The sequence below is a fragment of the Armigeres subalbatus genome, chromosome 3, assembly GCF_024139115.2.
Source record: "Armigeres subalbatus isolate Guangzhou_Male chromosome 3, GZ_Asu_2, whole genome shotgun sequence".
In the NCBI taxonomy this organism is placed as follows: Eukaryota; Metazoa; Arthropoda; class Insecta; order Diptera; family Culicidae; genus Armigeres; species Armigeres subalbatus.
Window position 1 is genome coordinate 367,013,253 of NC_085141.1, and position 16,638 is coordinate 367,029,890.

The 16,638-nt window shown below is 36.7% G+C and overlaps 3 long non-coding RNA genes across 3 annotated transcripts; all 3 read left to right on the top strand.

Moving 5' to 3' along the window:
* Positions 1 to 537: 537 nt before the first annotated feature.
* On the top strand, positions 538 to 1,288 carry LOC134223504 (uncharacterized). The gene is made up of 3 exons (XR_009982599.1): positions 538 to 686; positions 759 to 1,041; positions 1,130 to 1,288. It is a non-coding gene; the product is annotated as an uncharacterized LOC134223504 (long non-coding RNA).
* A 3,389-nt stretch (positions 1,289 to 4,677) lies between these two features.
* On the top strand, positions 4,678 to 5,404 carry LOC134223505 (uncharacterized). Its single transcript, XR_009982600.1, has 3 exons — positions 4,678 to 4,785; positions 4,859 to 5,036; positions 5,101 to 5,404. It is a non-coding gene; the product is annotated as an uncharacterized LOC134223505 (long non-coding RNA).
* A 402-nt stretch (positions 5,405 to 5,806) lies between these two features.
* LOC134223506 (uncharacterized) lies at positions 5,807 to 6,657 on the top strand. Its single transcript, XR_009982601.1, has 3 exons — positions 5,807 to 5,885; positions 6,105 to 6,374; positions 6,446 to 6,657. It is a non-coding gene; the product is annotated as an uncharacterized LOC134223506 (long non-coding RNA).
* The last annotated feature ends 9,981 nt before the right edge of the window (positions 6,658 to 16,638 follow it).

Below are 16,638 nucleotides of genomic sequence, written 5' to 3' on the forward strand. Positions count from 1 at the left end.
GTTTAATTTCAGTTTAATTATCCAATTGAGACAGACCCTAAAAGGAGTGAAAAATACTCTCCAACAATGATTTGAAAGTAAGCATTTTTTGACGTATTGGCAATATTCTCAAATATGATTTAAAAGTACTCCTAAAATGAGTATTCCAATGTTACCGTGTGAGGTATTGAGATAGATTTTAAGAAAAGTTTTATCGAATGAACAATTTGTTTTACTTTCGCGAGTAGAAGTAATATAGTTCACGGACAGAAATTTGTATCTATTGAAACAAAAATATCAATTGTTCTATTTAAGTATCGAAATTCATTTGAAAATATATTAATTATTATTGTTTACATAATATTAGCTGACATAAATTTCAAATGAAATTATGTTTGTTTTAATAAGACAGTTTTTAGTCGCAACTATTGTAAAAACAAAAAGCATATTTTATCAAATCAATAAGAATTTAGTTGAATTTACTATAAATTCATCCGTCCGCTCCCTCGGAAAGCAAACACAACAACCCCGTAACCCCCGAGTAACGCATGAATGCAGAAGAAAAACAGAAACCACTCCCTCGTTTTTTTTCATGAGAAACGTCATCTAAATAGACCTGGATTGAATATTAATTTCCAAACGCGTTCTGTGCAGTTTCCGAAATTCATTTATTTGTTTCTCGTTGGATATTACACTTTACATTAAAGGTAAGTGAGTTTTCTATTGCCGTTTAAATTTTTCTTCAGATTTGGTGTTATCATTCTTATTATTATCAACAGGGCCAGATCGAGAAGGTTACCGTCATGTACGCCACCTCCGTTTCACAAGGTCAAGCAATTGACGATTTCCACCCTCGAAGCCAGTACGACGAATCAGGAAACTTGGTCGTTCACATTTGTATTCGACTTCGGCAGGGCACATCCGGTGTGGTAAAAGTTGCATACGAATCAAATCGTATTAGGAAAAAGCCTGGAAGAGGGGCACTAGACTGGCCCAGCTTAGTATGGGGAGAAAAAAATGTTGTCGAATTCCACGGGGCACCCCCCAGAATTGTGTTTTAAGGTGAGAAAATCAATCTGTCAAAATTTCAGCTTAATCGCTTGTTGCATAAGCTGGCGCAATTGATTTGAAGTTTGTATGGGAATTTCAGTCAAAATGTATAGGAAAATACACATCCGTCACTTATTCGTTCTGGAAATTGGTTCTGATTGCTCGATAGAACGTCGTACTGTGGACAAAGTGAGCCAGCAGATCATCAGTTACTTCCTGCGCGAGAACACTATCTTGTTTACGGTAAGCCAAGGAGGAACCTCTGTGGACTAGAGGATACGTATACAAACATTTCAGCAACAACCCCGTTAGTGATAGCATAAAGTTCAAAATTATGTTTGTTTTGTGTAGTTCCTTCGAGTATACTGATATTAGTGTAGTATTATGATAGATTATAAGAATGTTCAATGTACACAATGTATACGGTATTCTGTGCCAAAAAATCTAAATATTTCACTACATTACTGTGAAATAACAAAAGTTTTGATACCATGAAAATGATACCATGTGTCCTTATTCTAATCAACAAAAAAAGGTCCTTATTTCATGTTCGTCACCACAAAAGGATGACGTGAACAAAATAAGCTCCTCTTTTTGTTGATTGGGATTAGGGCATATCACAAAACAATAATTTTTAATGTAAAAAGAAAATGTCTTGATTTCAATAAAAATGCTTGTTGAAACAATATTTTGTTGATGCCTTTTTTCATTGATATAATGATTGATTCAATAAGAAAAATATCTTTAAAACAACAATATTATTTTTATTAACGTGCATCCAAGACTCTTGAAAATCGAAGCAGATTCTCTTATTATTTCAATAAGATGAGCTTTTTGATAGATAATAATACTAGATTGTTGAAACAATAACAAATTCTTATTACCGCCAAAACAAATTGAAATTCTGTTTGACTTTACGTCAAATCTTTTTGAATTTACAAGAGATTTTTCTGCGTGTTTATGTATCGTGTTTCGCCTGTTTGTATTGCACTTTTATTTTAGTGATAATGCTTATTTAAACACTGTTAGTGGACAGACAAACATAATCCAAATTGTTTTCAAATGCAAAGTCATATACAAGCTTCAACATTTTGCGCTGCGGCAAGTGCTGGAAGCGTTTTCTTAAGCTATCAGTACCCAGGTAACCATTAAGCACTTTAATAAGCCTTATATAAACCATATAATAACTTTTCAGTGCCTATAAGCTATATAATTGATTTTCAAGTGCTTATTGGCAGTTTAAACTTCAAGCAGTAAAAGAAGCCGTCTATCGGTATATAACGCTTCGATGCAATGCTGATCAGCCCTGTTGATACAAGCCGAATAAGGGAACTATCTTTTCTAATTTAGAGCTACAGTCTATGACGTTTGAGTGCAATCAATAACAACAACGCATAGAATTTCATCATCTGTCTCTTTTACTCGCATTTGAAACAGAGATTGTTTTTAAACCTGTGATGTATGCCATTCAGTAATAATGGTAATAATTATGATAACGATGATTATCATTTGTATAGAGAGAGAACTGCAGCAACTTATGCAAGGAATATGCCTGATGAATGCTTAATAAGCTGTAGATTTAGTTTAAAGCGAAATTTATTATTTATCTCTTAAAGAATGCTTAATAAATACGAGAAAGTTTCCATGTAAATTAGTTACAGATTCATCATGTTTTCATTTTACCTCGCCCTTGATGTGGAGGCAAATAGAATCCTTCAGTTTATTTACCCTTCCCAGACATACATCTACTCAATTCTTTGGTAGATCAGATGGCAAACTCAACAACCGATACCATATCCTTCCACCAAACACAGCAAGCGGTTCAAATCCGGAAATAAAATATAATTAACAAAAAATATCAAGTCTCCAATGGGAAGAAAAAAGAAAGAACGAATTAAAATTGTAAATAAATATTTTTCGTTTCATTTTTTTTTCGTCCCATTCCAACTCGTCTAAAAATTTTGACATTTTTGTCATAGGCGTGGAAAAATAGGTAGGGGCAAGCAGTATATCAGCCAAATAATTCGCCAAAAGTGGCTTTTGAGCAGCACTACAGCGTAGTTTAGGGTTTAATAGCACTGTTGACCATGTTCTAAATACGGCTATAGAACCGAATTAAAGTCATTTTTAACGGCTTAATGGTTACTTGGGTACACTGTTTGTCATAATGACAACCCATATTTTCATAATTTGGCTTTGACCCAAGTAACCATTAAGCAGTTAAAATCGACTTTATTTCGGTTCTATAGTTGCATTAAAAACCTGGTCAACAGGGCTAATAAGCCCTACATTATATTCAAGTGCTGCTCAAAAGCCGCTTTTGGCGAATTATTTGGCTGATATAGTGCTTGCCCCTACCTATTTTTCCACGCCTATGCCAACAAAATGTCAAAATATTTAGACGAGTTGGAAATAACGAGAAAAAAATGAAACGAAAAAATATTTATTTACATCTTGATGTGTTCTTTCTTTATTCTTCCCATTGAAGACTCGATGATTTTTTTGTTATTTATCTCCGGGCTAGAACGCTAGAACACTTGGTAGAAGGATTTGGTTTGAGTGCCGCTGAGTTTGCCATCTGATCCATCTCCAAATTGAGTGGATCTGTTGCTAGCAAGTGATAAAAACGGTTGGTTTCCACCTGCCTTCATCCCAAGAGCGGGGAAAGATGAAAAAGAAATGCAAAACCATGCTGAATCCGTAAATATGAAACTTGTTGGGTTCATGGCGCCTATATAAAAGGTTCCTTTGGACTAATAAATAAAGCTATAGCTGTATACAGAATAAATCAACAGAAGTATGAAACACTTATCCGGTGTTTTCTATGCAGTATGATTTAGTTTTCTATACAAATGTTATCATTATTACTGCAAAGCATACATGGTTGGCTTTACAAAGAATATCAGCTTCAAATGCGAGTAACAGAGACAGGTTGTAAAACTCTAGGTATTATTGTTATTGATTTCACCCAAACGTCATAAATGATAGCTCTAAATTGGTTTTGACAGTTCCCTTATTCGGCTTGTATCCACAGGGCTGATCAGCTTTCCATCAAAGCGTTATATACCGATATACGGCTTCTTTTTCTGCCTGAAGTTAATACTGCCAATAAGCATTTGAAAAACACATATACAGCTTATAAGCACTGAAAAGCTGCTTTACGGTTTAAATAAGGCTTATTACAGTGCTTAATGGTTAGCTGGGAAACTACCACAGATTGAAAATAATGATATTGGCGACGATTTTAAAGGTGCTTAAAAAGTGATCGGCGCGTTTTGTTACCAGCGAAACTGACAATATGTACCTATTTTTCGACCCTGGAGCTTTGCTTAGATTTTACTTCATGAATTTTAGTTGACGTTGACACAAGGCCCTGGAGGCCCTCCTTAGCCGTGCGGTAAGATGCTCGACTACAAAGCAAGACCATGCTGAGGGTGGCTGGGTTCGATTCCCGGTGCCGGTCTACACGCTTAGTTCAGTTTACCTATTTATGGGTGCTCATTTCACCTATATTTGGGTATTGTAAAGTTTCACTCATATTATAGGTAAACTTTACCAAGAAAATTGGTCAATTTTACCCATATTATGAGAAAAGGTACTTTACCAATATATGGGTGAATGAACGTACTCAAATTTGGGTGAAAAAATAATATTGTTTATGTTTTTGTTATGTTGAAGTTCTCCGATAGAAAGCTCCGAAAAATTGTTAACTATCCTCATGGAATAGAATCAAAATCAACTTAATTACTTATAATGGTAAGTAAATATAACCTTGTTGATTACCAAACTATTAATTGATTGTTCTATTGCATATATGTACATCTTCTAGGTAATGGAGAAAGTGTGTTATCCCACATCCTAAGTGTGCTCCTAAGGAACTCCAGCAGCAGGCGACTACGACCCAGATGTGAATCCGGACTTTTTTTGCTCTCTCTTAGTCGGAACCCTGATCCAACGGAATACAGGAGCTCAGCTAACCACAGCCAGTGTATCTGTTCTAATAACATGTAAGTTTTTTCATAAGAGGATTATTATTCTATTTAACTACATCACATCATTGTAACTTTACAGATGTATATTTTGGGAAAAGATTTCCACTCAATCAAATAGGTAGTCACTATGAAGTCTGCTACGAAACGGCAATCCTGTTTGGTCTTTGCGGCAACTAAGAATATCCCGAATGCATACTACTGGTTCAACGGTTGTTGGAGCCGGACGGTTGAATCAAAACGGGTTAGCGCCAGTACGTCGGTTGATTATATGTTATATCATTGCTTCGCTGGACAGTTGTTGTTCTGGAACAGGAACAGGATTATGTTGTTGATCATATGTTATTTATCAGTGTTCAAGTGATCAGAATTCGAAAGAACATTAACTTCGCCACCATATTCCATCATGTTTGTGTAAATAACGATGATGTCAATAATAAAGCTAAATTGATTTGAAATGTATTCAATTATTTATATTTTAAACATTCTGAACCAAATGAAATGAAATTCCAAAATTAAAGCTAAAATAATCACCCAAATTTGGGTGAAATTCACCTATAAATTCCTTCTTTGTAAACTACCCATATATAGGTAACCGCCACTTCACCCATAAATAGGTATGTACACTCAGAAATAGAACAAATCTGAAATAGATTTGAAATTAAGCATTTTCGACATTCTTTAATGTTATACGAATCATAGATTAAAAAGTATACTATCAATGATAATAATGTATACTGTGATATAATAGCGTGAATTTATCATCTACTTGTATTCATTTTGTTGGCAAAGATGGCACCGATTTTCCGCATGATTATGGTGATCAAACAGATGTGAAAACTGAAAACCATCAGGCTGCAGACAGATGTAAGTGTATATAATTAAGTCGTTAGTCGTTCCAAATATTTTTCTTTTTGCAGCATAACTTATTCCGTAGTGGATAATCAGAGCGCTCTTAAATGTATCGATCAGGAAATCATGGTCTTTGAGGACAAAGTGTTTTCTACAGCCGGTTCATCAACTTGATATAAACAGTTTTGATCTAAATGCACACTAACTTTTGTTCCTGTTCCTCCTTCTTTCCAGTACCTGGACGATTAAAGGTAACAGTAAATGCAGCTGGAAGATCTTTTCGAGTTCGGGAACAAGATCCTATCCGACGACTTTATGGAGATGAAGGCTGTTTGCCTAGCTAAAATGCGGCAGATTTTTAGAATCGGATTGGGATTGAAGAAACTGACTCTTCTCATGTTCTACAGTAAGAAAAGCCACCATTATTTGAAATGGAGGACCTAAAAAGTTATTGGTACTGGTTCATGACAGTGGGGTTGAACAGGCAAGCCAAAAGGGCATTAGGTGAGTAAAAATCGAATTCTTCTAATATCCATCTTATTATTGAACTGTTATGTTCTTGTTTTTTATTCTAGCCAAAAGAAATGCTAAACCTCAGTGAGAAACAAGCAAGCAAGTGACGAGAAACACCATCAAAGATATTCTGGTCTCTCCAACTCGATTGCAGTCAAGTAGCAGAAATAAACAGATCCTCATTGGAGTCCCAACCATCTGCTGTTACCCTTCGGAGCTTGAGGCGACTCCCATTGATAAAAATCGTCGTTGAACCAGCGAAACCCAACTTTCTACTGGATTGACCCATGTCAAGGATTAGTAGGCCAGTCCTCATGTGGCAACATCAGTCGATTTTCCAATACAGCAGGGTCCACTATTCAGCCAACTCAAAAGATAGCACTAGCTGTGTGATAATAAGAATTCACTGTCCAGCAGCCTCAATCGAAGTTAGTTAATGCATTGGTAGCGTAATTTGCTACCGGGTGAAGGAGAAAATGTAAGCTTTCGTGCAACGCTATTCAACCTCATCTGCAGCCAACGAAACAGTGTTCTCGACTCGAATCCGACTTTTTTCATCTTCACATCACTCATGCACCGTAAACCAGCTCTACAAACAGTAACCTAAAACGCATTGAAATTTATGATAATATTGTAATTAGTTCTGATCTCAGTTCTGTAATTCTGTAGTTCTGTAATAAATAAATAATGGATCATTTCTACAATTGTTTTTTCCTCGTTCATAATTAAAAACAAAACAAAATTGAAATATTTCAACCGGAGGACAAGCAGGTACGATATGCTATGAAGGATTTTCAGTAAGTTAAACTATGATTCGTATAAATCAAAGTTATACTAAGCTCGTTTATGTGGCACTTATACGAAGTCGGGGTCAACCAGGAGAATAGCCAGTTAGAATGACTTTTAATCTATTTAGTATACACGCTTAAAATCAATAACACAGAGATGTGTTTGCATCACACAAAACGGACCTAATGCGGAACATCCCCTAGATGAGCGATAGTTACACAGCCACAAAAATAGCTCGTGTGGTTTTATTGAAGCTAGGATTTCAATATTTTCAACAGTATTTGGTTCCTCATGAAACAAGGAATCTGTACAAACGTTTACATGTTGAAAAGGACCGTTATCACGACCGTACGAGGCTTTTTTGTGCCTGTGTAACTGTCGCTCATCTAGGGGATGTTCCACACTCAGAAATATATTTATACTAAATAGTTTGAAAGTCATGCTAAATGACTATTCACCTGGTTGACCCCAAACTCGTATTCGAACCAACAATACTGGGATAGTATAACTTTAAGAAAATCTTTCGTTAGTATAAATGAGGTTTATTAATGCTTTGTATACTTTCGATTTGTTTTTAGCTTCTAGATTTGCCCTCTTGTTTTTAGTTGTTTTTTTTTCTAATTGGAAAAATGAAAACTCAAATGAAAGTATAGTTTTTACGAATTGAATTTATTATTTTTATGAAAACCATGCAATAAGATATAAGAGATAAATGGGGCGTGATTGCTCGGGGAACCATCCGGAGCCCATATTTTATTCGATTAACTGGTCTGGTCTCTTGATCGTGTGCTGAGCTGTCTTTCTACGGAACTTCGGGTTGCAGCGATTGACGAAGTAGTACAGACAAGGCAGTAACAAACCGGAACAGAAGCAAAAAGCCATTTGGCCGAATCAGCTGGTTAATGAAGTAATTTAACAATCGGTCAACTTGCCACCGCATGTATTTTTGTCGTTCATCGAGCGCTGCAAAGTTTTACCACCTTTTACGCTTCTCTGAGGTAATAAGCGGATACAGTTGTACGTTGTACGATCCGTTTTCGGTTGATCGACTGTTCAGAAAATCCATTATCTTGGCGGAGTTTATCGGCTGGAGCCGTGGATGGAACGGGCTCGGAAAGTTATACATTTCGATTTTGTGTTCCAAATCGGTTTTGCCCGGCAGTCTGAAAATATTTCTTTATTCAGTATACGGTTGTAGTGCCTGTGGATCATATTATCGGGGATATTTTAGGGATAAATCGGTTTTCGTGAGCCAGAGTTTTCGTTAATCAACAAAAATTTGAAAACTACATACTTACAATTCCGCCGGCATCGATATCTCTTGATACGACCTCAGAATAATGTAACCGATTTGCGCTTCCAAACGTATTTAATTAAATTTTGCCGCCGCTCAGTTTCTCGCCCTGTTGGGATGATGCCGGAGATGGCAGTTCCTCCTTATTCCAGTGGCTGCAGTGTCAATTCAGATGCCTTGCCTCCCAAATACCAACTGTTCACGTCCCATTTTTCGCAAAAATCGGAAGTTCTGCCCGGAAGAACATTTCAACACGACTGGACTAGTCAAGTAAATGGAAAAAAATATAAAATTTCACAAGTGACAAAATGCTATCATAAATATTTTCGCGTAATACCGGCTTAGTATAAACAATAATGTTGGATAGTATACTTTTTATACTATGCAATGTATAAAAGTCAAAAATGACTTAAAAGCTTAGTTTCAAATCCTTTAGCGATTTATTTTATTTCTGAGTGCACATTAGGTCCGTTTTGTGTGATGCAAACACATCTCTGTGTTATTGATTTTAAGCGTGTAGATTTTTCTCAGAGTGTGCACTTTTCGGTGATTATAGGTACACTTCACCTATATTTGGGTGGACTGAAGTAAGCGAATCGAAAGCCGTTTTACGGAAATTTTTTATTCCCTATGATATTTGTCAACATTTGCATTATATTTAAATTCCCTTAGGACTTTTTTCAGTAATCCAAGGATAATTTGTTTTAAACGGAAATACCCAGGTAACCACTAGCACTTTATTTCGCCTTTTCGGCTATATAGGGCTATAAAAGAGCCAGTATAAGGTTTGTTAACTCTGTGAAAGCATTTTAGTCGCACGTACGGCTTATTTTAATGCTTACGGTTACCTGGGTATTATATTGCAATTTGTTCTAAAATTCCCCTATTAATTTTTTCTTTAAGTAGTTCTTCAAAAAATCATATGGAAATTCTTCAAAGAATTCTTATAATTCGTTCAGGTATTCCTCCTTGAAGTCTTGTATGCATTCCATTGTGAATTCTTCCCAGAATGCATTAGAGCAATATTTCAGGCATTCCTTCATAATATTTTTCCAGAAGTTCATCTAGAAATTCCTCCAAGAGTTCCTACGAAATTTCTTCCAAGAATTTCTCAGGAAGTTCCTCCAGGAATTCCTCTGGAAGTTCCTCCAGGAATCCCTCCCGAAGTTCCTCCCGAAGTTCCTCCAGGAAGTTCATCCGGAAGTTAATCCAGGAATCCCACCAGCTATTCCTTCAGGAATTATTCCGGAAGTTCCTTCAGAAATTTCTACGGAAGTTTCTCCAGAAATTCCTCCGGAAGCTCCTTCAGAAATCCACCCGGAAGTTCCTTCAGAATTTTCCCCCTAGAATTCCTCCAGGAATTCCTTCAGAAGTTCCTCCAGGAATTCCTCCGAAACTTCCTTCAGAAATTCTTCTGGAAGTCCCTCTAGAAATTTCTCCGGAAGTTCTTCCAGGAATTCCTCCGGGAGTTCTCCACACAGAAAGAAAGAATATTGTTTTACGAAATATGTTGGACTTTGCTTTTGAAAAGTGCTTTGTTCATCAAAATAAAAGTAAAACCACAGACAAACAGACATAACACTCATAAAATTTCCATCGTTCACTGATTTACTGAGCAATTCAAATAATCATTAGTTGGCCAATCGATCACTCGTGGCGCGCACATCGGAATTGCTCTAGTTTGACGTTTGCTCACTACCGCCATCTGGTTCGTGATTTGCCCAACTAACTTAAATCAACAGATGTCGTTAGTGTTTGAACGACGATGAATTTGATGAGTGAATGTTCAATGTGTTATGTCTGTTTGTCTGTGGTAAAACTGTTCAATACCAAAGTGTATTTTACACGGTAAAAATATACACGTCCATGCGAACTGTTCTGCATTTGAATATGCACTACTTTGGAATCAAATCAATATCAATAGCTGAGCTCGTCGCATTCAAAGACCACCACTTCCATTTGACGTGCACAATGTTTTGAATTTAAAACAACAAAATAAAAAAATAGAATTTCATCAGCTCAGATTTGAATAACATACCTTTGCTTGAAAGTCCTCCGTCTTACCACGACTCCATCTCACACTTCGAAATACCTCTTGAAATAAGCAGAACAGATGAAAGAACTGTCATCTATTTTTAGAACAACACCAATATCGCTCCACTCTTAAATCAATAGCCTTGAACCTGTGAATTCAATAGCATAGCAATTCAATAGCATGGAGACATTATTGGTGCTGATCGAAGTGCTAATCATTTCAACATCCAGTGAGTAGTACTTTGATCAACAGTGTTGATGTTATGGAATTGTCTGCATTCAACACACTTGTGAAAGGTGTGACACCACTTCAAAATCAAAGGAATATCATTTTCAATAATAGTGATTTTAAAGTTGATCATTCAATAGATGGAACAGTTAAATTGAGCGTGTTGATTTTTTACCGTGTAGTGATCTGAAAGTATTTTTTTCTAGCTCTAAATGTAATTTTTTCAACATAAAAACTTTAGAATTGTCAAATCACATGTATAACAAAATTGAATAGAGGTAATAAACTATAGAGGAAGACTGTCGCTGTCGTCACTGGCAAAACATCTTTTGCTGGCAAGGATAGGGCACTAAATGTCAACAAAGGAAAAATCAGAACGTTTTGACAGTTAGGTACCCAACATGTTTGGGGACGATAACAAAGCGAACCGCAGCGACAATCGTCCTCTATCCAGCTTTCCACGTTCGCCATAATGGCGGATGCTATAAAAAGTTTGACATTAACTGCTTCCAGACACTGAACTGAAATCATCGTCTAAGCATGCATTGATGTTCTTCGTCGTCAACGACAACCCAAAATTTGTTATTTTTTCGTCAACAATCCACTCGAGTATCCAACTTCATAATTTTTCCATTTATCATATGATTACATTTTTAATGCTTTATTTTAATGCTTTATTTCAGAAATCTCATTTCAGTCATCGCAGTGCCAGTGTGAGGTGATTCTTGAAATTAATTTCGGATACCCTTGCTTGTCATCACCAATCCATAGGGCAGTTCTGTAGGGCCTTCAGCGGTTTGATTTGAGAAACTTGATAAGCAATCCGTCGTCGGAAACGTTAGATGCTGCATAAATGCAGTGACTAGAGATGAAGTAGGGTTCAGAAGTCGACTAGCCTTCGCTAGAAGGTTATACTATACATGGTCAAAACGAATGTCAACAGTTTGTTTTTTAAGTAAGCTTTAGGACTTATCCTCAACTCAGTTTACGTAAGGTGCCGATGGATGACTGTATGAACATGAAGTAATATACTGCTGCTAACCGCAAGTCAGACTTATCTGACGCCATATCCAGATAAGTCTGACTTGCGGTTGGCGGCAGTAAACGTCTTATAATCGTTTCATATATTAAGTGTAAAATTTATTCTCCTTTTCCTTGAATTCTATGCTTAGCAGTGCATTGGATAATATTCTTTTTATAAACTGGACGATATCGGTGTTTGTTCTAAGGCTCAACGCGAAAAGTTGATACAGCACACCCTTATTAACAATGCTGTAGTAGACCCGATTGCATACAAATTATCAATTCATGCAAGAAACAATCAATTCATGCCGATCGTGGTTTGTAACTATATATTTAATTTTGATGTGGGTCTTATATAAATTGTTATAAAAGTATCCATCGTTCGTTGTAAATCTCAATGTTGATTATTGTACGTATAAGTTGAGTATATTTGCGGTGACATATGTAGTAACTCAGCTGCATGGCAGCTACGGAAGGCGAGAAACGCAAGACGATAAAATAGCCAACACTCGAATAGAGACAGTGAGTGTTCTGCTGGAAAGTCTAGCGGTCGTATTCCGAGAAGTTTTTAGGCAAACCGGAATGGCGTGAAGTGGAATGTGTTTTTGTCAGAGAACCCATTTTGAAAGTTTTCTGCCGTGAGGTCACAGAGCAAACCTTATCCTGCATAACGTCGTACTTGTCAGATTGCCCTAGCATCACTTCCTCGCTGACAAAAAATTCCTTCCTCCCATCAATACGGCGTGCTGTGGAAGGAGTTGTCGAAGCCCCGGGCCAGCAGCGGCGTTTCCTGCAGCAGAAATTAACCACTCGCGACGGCCGGTCTAAAGCCGACGGATAGCTCCAGCAAATTCCCAGAGATTCTATGCCGACAAAATCAAACCACTGAAGGTCGCCAGCTATTCGAGAATGACCCGGGAGCTTCCGTTAACTTAAAACCATCAGCTTGAGGCTTAGACACGACTCCTTCTGAAACGGAGCAGAACTTCCAGTGTCAAAGCAGCAAAGACCTTCTCCTTCAGATGTAATGTTGGTTCTCCACTTTACTGACAAGCTTCCATGCAATAGTGAGAGCGAATCCAGAATACTTTTTTCCATGGCAAGGGTATCCAAAATTAATTTCACCTTACATTGCTTTGTCAGAAAACCTTTTCTATTTCTGAAATGAAGCATTAAAAATTAAAATGTAATCATGTAAAATGTGAAAAGTGTAAAGTTTGATACTCGATTAGATTGTTGACGAAAAAATAACAAATTTTGGGTTGTCGTTGGCGACGAAGAACATCAATGCATGCTTAGACGATAATTTCAGTTCAGTGTCTGGAAGCAGTTAGTGTCAAACTTTTTATAGCATCCGCCATTATGGCGAGCGTGGAAAGCTGGATAGTTTATTACCTCTATTCAAAATTGGCATCAAAAGCATCAGATCGGAACACACCGAAAAGAAATAGATACGTTTCTTTTAAAATCAATAGATTCTCGGTTTTAAGACGATGCCCACCAGTGCGTAAATAAAGCCAAACTAGCAACCTCTATCATGACGCGAACGCGCACCGGTCGTTGGTAAACGGGTTTGGGAAATGTAAACGCAACCTTCGGTGAATAGCGAGTTGGCAAATTTGGCGACCCGCTCCAACCGTTGCCAAACCATCACACGGAAATATAAAGTAACCCATAAATAATAATCTGCCGTCTGCTGAAAAATTGTTCGGGTATTAATCATCAAAACCATTGTGATGGAGGTCAGTTTAGTTTGGATTTCAACTGATTGGCGGCGCTAGCGCATATGAAATAACCTGATAGGTTAGATATCTCGAAATCTGGAATTTTTAGAATATTGGCGTCTTCTACAAAGTTGTTCGGGTGGTCAAAACCATCATGACGAAAACAAGTTTAATTTGAAATACAACCGCTTGGCGGCGCTAGTGAATTGAAAATAACCCAAAAGGTTTTCGATAGTTGAAATCTTAAGAATATTGCCGTCTTCTACAAAATTGTTCGGATGATTAAAACCATCATGACGAAAGCAAGTTTAGTTAATAATACAACCGCTTGGCGGCGCTAGTGTATTGGAAATAACCTGATAGGTCAGGTATCTCAAAATATGTAATTTTTAGAATATTGCTGCCTTCTAAAAAGTTGTTCGGGTGGTCAAAACCATTATGACCAACGCAGGTTTAGATTAAGATATAACCGCTTGGTGTATAAGAAATAACCTGCTAGGTTAGATATTTCGAAAATTGATTTTTTTTGAATATTGCCGTATTCCACAAAGTTGTTCGGATGGTGAGAACCGTCATGATGCTAGCAAGTTTAGTTTTAAACACAATCGCTTAGCGGCGCTAGTGTATAAAAAATAAACTGATAGGTTAAATATCTCAAAATCTGTAATTTTCAGAATATTGCCGTATTCTACAAAGTAACTTGCCATAAGACGAGTTCGTACAATTCCATTTAATTCCACCACTTGGTTGTACCTTTGACAGATACTACAGTAAGACCATCTTCAGTGTCTCGTTCTTGACTCGATGCGACTCAACTCGAGCGCCAACGAGTATTGCGGTTTCAAACAAAACTTCTGGTTTTGACTCCCCTTTTAAATCTTACATAATAACCAACCTAACAGATAATTCGGATAACTTTGTAGAAGATGGCCACTTTCTAACTCTAACGGATTTAGAAATATTTAACCTAACATGTTATTTCTCATATACTAGCGCCGCTATGCGTATGAATTCCAAATTAAACTAGTCTCCATCATAAATGTTATGGTTACACGAACAACGTTGTAGAAGACAAAATCTTTCTAAGTCTTATAGATCTCGAGATATCCACCTCACTAAATTATTGAATATAAGCTAGCGCCACCTAGCAGATGTGTGTCTAGCTAATCTGATAATCACAAAATGTATTACGCACATATTTATATTACAAAGAAAAGTTGGAGCGCGTTCTGAAATATCTGAAAATAAATAATAATAATAATTTTTTCCTGATTTTATTTATTTCCGTGTTTGCCTCAATAGCAACCGGATATTCACCACCGGTGCGAAGCATGATTGCACTTCAACAACCTTGATAGAAACAACCGGTGCGAGAACAAGTGCATAAATAAAATATGAACGCATTTCGTTCCTATACTAGACACTCATTTGGATACACATTGGTGGGGATCGTCTAACACTTTTGACATTTTATGGCGCAAAATACTTTTAACTGTAATACAAAGTATTCTGATATTTTGTTAAATTACCTTCTAATTCTTTATTCTAATTAAAAATGGAAATCCGCATTTTTTGTAAGGGTAGTTGCGGTAATATTTTTTTATACTTAAATTACGGGAACTTTTCTCACAGTGTCCCCTTTTCCATCAACACCACCAAAAACATCAGCCATCAAAACATTTCGGTCGCTTTGACGCTGGTTTCAAGAGGATCTCGGTGTTCCTGCGGATATTCCTATTAACAACGGTACATGGATCTTCGCCGTAGATTAGAGATCAACCAACGGAATCAGAAAAACAGGTTCGTTTAGTAAAATACTCTATTATATAGATACTATAGAAAAAGTCGTGAATAGTGTCTGATACTTGGTCTGATGGATATTTTTATTACAGAATCACTTCGCCGACAAGGAGACGGAGTGGAAAGCAACGTAAAATACACCCGTCTACACGAATTTGTTGATGTAACGGAGAAATGGTGAACAGGTTTGTTTAGCAAACTAATATTCTGATATACTTAAATATTTAGCTTGATAATCATTTTTCTACAGAATCGTAATCCCGATGACGGAACGGTCGACGACGGCGGACTTCCGATGGGGGAGCATTTTAAGATCACTAAAGGTGGCCTGCCCTGAAGTGAATATTTATGAATAAAATAATGGGAGAAACAATGAAATAAAATTTGTTAAAATAGAAAGAGCATGATTGATGAAGGACAAGCCGGGGGGTAGAGAGTGGGGGTGAATGGTAGGAAGGGTTTTCTCTTTTGGTCCAGTGAAAGTTGAATTTCTAAATAAAAGTATTCTACTCTCATTTCACCATTTCGATTTGACAGTTCTACAATGTGTTTTGAATGTTCAAACTTTTAATTTCACGGAGAAAAAAAATTGGTAAACTCAACCATTTTCTAGTTTATTTCAACCAACATATAAGGTTGATTCATGCCCAAACAAAATATTAGTTCAATTCAACCTGATGAGTTTGACTATTTCGTCTACTTTAGGTAAATTCAACCAATATTTGTTTGAACTTAACATATTGTTGGTAGTTTGGTTTTGACAGTTCATCAAACAGCCTAAAATGTTGGTTGATTTAATCCAGAAGTTCAGTTTGGACCAAACAAATTTCAACTTGAAACAATAAGCAATATTTGTTTAAAACAACCAAATTTGTATGTTGTTTTTACTAGTATAATTTCCACACCTATAGTTGTTCCCAAAATTCTATTAACCGCAAATAACAAATATTTATACTGGATGGTTTCTGATAACTTTTTATTCGATCTCACTTATATTATTCTGTATAAACATTTCTGCCTCACGGCTTGCGCATAATGGCCACATTCATGTTGTTGGCTGCGAAGCCGGCTGTTCCGTGTTCGTGTTGCTGATAAAATTGCGCAGCCGATGCACACCGGTATCTTTTGCATGGTCTTTTAGGGGCTAATGAATGCTTGATATGCAGAAATCATCCTGAATAAAAATAATGCTACGAATCACCTGTCATAAGACGAGTTTATACCATCCCATTGAATTCCACCACTTAAGTGGTGGAATTCAATGGGATGGTATAAACTCGTCTTATGACAGGTGAAAACATTCCACTAAAAAGCTCAAAATAATTTTCTTATCAAAATGCTACGAATGTTAAGTTCAAAATT